The following is a 3,599-nucleotide window of genomic DNA, read 5'->3' as shown; positions in this document are numbered from 1 at the left end:
CAGGGAAAAAAAAAAAGTTTTGCCATCACAGGTAATTACATACTTAATGGTATAGATGGAAGAGAACTCAGTTTGCTTCAGGGCAAATTTCTGTTAAATCCCATTTGCACATTAATTTCTATTGTGGAACTTAAAAAATTGGTCCCTAGGTAGAGTAAAATTACCTATAAAATACACACATATTAATGAACATTTCTCTCTGGTGTTTGGGACCCATCGAACCATTATCTGTTACGACTGCTGAGCTGTGATTGCCCAGATTTTCAACTGCAGACGTCAAACCGTAGTCCGTATGGGCAGACCTGCTGCATAGGCAGACCTGCTGCTGTAGGATTGCTCTGCTTTACCTCACTTTAAACTCAGTCCCCACCATAGCAGTAACAACCCATAAAGCTTCAGAAATGTGCCAAGGTTCCAGTCAGCCTTAAATCATGCTAATGTTTCTAACTTTATAGCCAAAGAAATTATTTTTCATTTTCCCTGTCACTTAAACTTCCTGGCTTCTTTCCAGACATTTGAATCTGGCCATATCGCCCATGTGCATAAGAACATTTTTAGATAAAAGGAGAGAATTGTCCGAATAACGACAGGGTGAAATATCTGAGCCATATTTAGCACTGAGTATTTGTACCAGTGCCAACAGAGACTTGCCCTAATGGCTAATCATAATCAGCAAATTGGCGACAATTCCAAGCTGAACTTTTAGCTCCCAGCCTAATAGTTTGACTGATGGGAGGGAGTGGTTAGCACTTCAAAATCCTGCTTGTCTGGACTGCCACTTACTAGCTGGTTAGCACGGCAGGATGGCACCAGAAGACCAGGGAAGATGACCAGGGCATGAGGAAGGGAGGCCCTCCAGGCGTGAGCCTGTCATTGAAAACTTGCCACTCACAATTTTCCTTTTTCTTCTCCATGGGTAGGAAAAAAATACAAAGGTTTTTTTTTTTTTTTTTCTTTTTGAGAGGTTTTTGCTATAGGGCATGTGCACTTGCCAGAGAGACAGAGAGACAGAAAGCAAGAAATCACCCCCCAGGGGGGATGGCCACGCCACAATCTCTTCGCCTCTGTTTTCCTCTCAGGATCTTGAACATGCACACACACGCGCCCAGCGTGAGTTTAAGCTACCCGGTCTGGGACTCGAATTGTAGTCGACTACATGGAAGTTCAGCCACATAGCCATTACGCTAACTGCTGGTCCTGGCATAGAGATGTTTATGCCAGCCTACAAAATTTTAACAAAAATAGAATCCTAGTCCTATTGATTTGTGACTCTTAACCTTATAGCCAGCTATATTTCCATTTACTAAATGTTCTTTTATAACATCATGTTTGAATAATTGCCTAATGTTCATAAATCTTATTTACATCATTTATATAACCAATTGACTATTTTTTTCTTAATGGTTAATTTTTTTTCCTCTATTCATGATAGAGTATGTGTGTATGAGAGAGACACAGAGAGGGGAGAGAAGACCACCTCCACAGATGCCGTTCCTCCAGCCCATGAGTCTTGGGCACTTACACGCATGCCCAGTGTGTCTCAGGTGGACCAGCCCAGGGATTCGAATCATGGTAACCACATGGGATCTAGCTCCTTTTGAGGAGCATGTTACCACTGTGCCAGGGAGCCAGGTGGCCCCCAATTGGTTATTGTTGAATAAGCTTTAAAAAAAAATTTTTTTTTTTTTGCTTTGTAATTGAAACTTTCCTCCAATTTTTTTTTTTGGGGGGGTTCATATTCTCACTCAATTATTTCATTTTCTTTTTTCTTTTTTTTTTGATTTTTCTGGTTTTGCATATGACCTCAGCTATTTCCTGAGGGTGATTTTTGCAGTGTTTTTCCTGGGGCAGTCTGAAAAACTTCCTGAAAGTTTTACAGACCTTTACCTCTGATCATTTCACTTTGCAAAATTGAAGCTTAGAGAAGTTAAGCAATTAATGGGACAAAATAGAATGGGATATAAGGAGAAAAGTAAATGATGATGTTCTGATTTAAATTTCAGAATTTCTAGATATAGTAACTTTTTTTTAACGTACAGCAGTTCTCATCTGGATAGTACTAAGAGCAGATAGTTATATTTGTATTATATACTTTTTTTCTTCTGTTTATAAGGAGAAAAGTAAATGATGATGTTCTGATTTAAATTTCAGAATTTCTAGATATAGTAACTTTTTTAACGTACAGCAGTTCTCATCTGGATAGTACTAAGAGCAGATAGTTATATTTGTATTGTATACTCTTCTGTTGGTGGATTATCAGTTCTTTTATATTACTATCATTTGACCTTGATGTTTTAATTTCACCATCAGTCTAATGGGGAAACTTAAATGATGTTTATTACGTGCTGGATATTCCCTAGATACTTTATGTTTTGATGAACTCATTCAATACGTACATCATGATCATGTTGTAGATGAGAAAATCAAAGCATATAGAAGTTTACTGAAGGCTATCACCTAAAAAGTAGCTACATTGGATAAAAATATAAGAGAATATAAGAAAGAAAGCATCTGATGATTTTGTTCTAGAAATGTAATTTCTTCCAGGGTCAGCAGGTGGTGTAGAAGTTAAGGCATCTGGATACCACATGGGTGACTGCATCAAGTCCCAGACCCGGCGGCTTGAAATACACACAGGGCATGCATGTATATGTTCCCAGAATCCTGAGAGTAGAATGAAGGAGAATGGATTGTGGTGTAGTCATCCTCCTGAGGGGTGATTTCTCACTTTCTCGTTCTCTCTCTCTGGCTCTCTCTGGCAAGCACACATGCCCTATAGCAAAGCTTAAAAAAATAAAATAAAAAAACAGATGTAATTTCTTCCAAGGGGTATCATTCAGCAGGTCACCTCCAAAGTTTTGATATGACCCTTTTCAGGAGAGCTGTCTTTTGGATTTAAAGAACTTTAAAAGTTTGAGAAAGACTCCATATGAATTTCATAACAAATGATATTCTGTAGTCTAATCTTGCAAAGTTACTGATGTTAAAATACAATTGTGAACATCTTGTCCTGCGTACCTGAAGTTCTGCCTTGAACTTTATTCTTAAAACAGCACCATGCAGCATGCCTGGGTTTTTTGCAGTGAGAGCAGAGGTGTCGGGGCTCGAAGGTGGTGTGGTGGGTAAGATTCTGGACCCCACATGGTTGACCAGGGTTTGAGTAATGGACCTGGCATCTTGCTTTCTCACTTTCTCTCTGATCAAATTTTTAAAAATAATAAATAAAATAAAATTAAGTAATTCTTTTTTTTTTTTTTTTTGAGAGAGGTTTTTGCTATAGAGTGCATGCACTCGCCAGAAAGACAGAGAGAGACAGAAAGCGAGAAATCACCCCCCCAGGGGGGATGGCTACAGCGCAATCCCTTCTCCTCCATTCTCAGGATCTTGGGCACGCACACACATGCACTTAGTGTGAGTTTAAGCCACCGGGTCTGGGACTTGAACCATGGTCGACTACATGGGAGTTCAGCAACATAGTCATTACACTAACTGCTAGTCCCAAATTAAATAATTCTTAAAAAGAAAAAAAGAAATAGTGCTGATGCTATAAGGAGCTATTTAAAATGATAGGAACTTCATGTACTCGAAGTGCTTAGTTA

This window comes from Tupaia chinensis, unplaced genomic scaffold (assembly GCF_000334495.1).
Source record: "Tupaia chinensis unplaced genomic scaffold, TupChi_1.0 Scaffold000046_3, whole genome shotgun sequence".
Classification (NCBI taxonomy): Eukaryota; Metazoa; Chordata; class Mammalia; order Scandentia; family Tupaiidae; genus Tupaia; species Tupaia belangeri.
The sequence above is the reverse complement of the archived record's forward strand: the minus strand, read 5'-3'. Positions refer to the sequence as shown.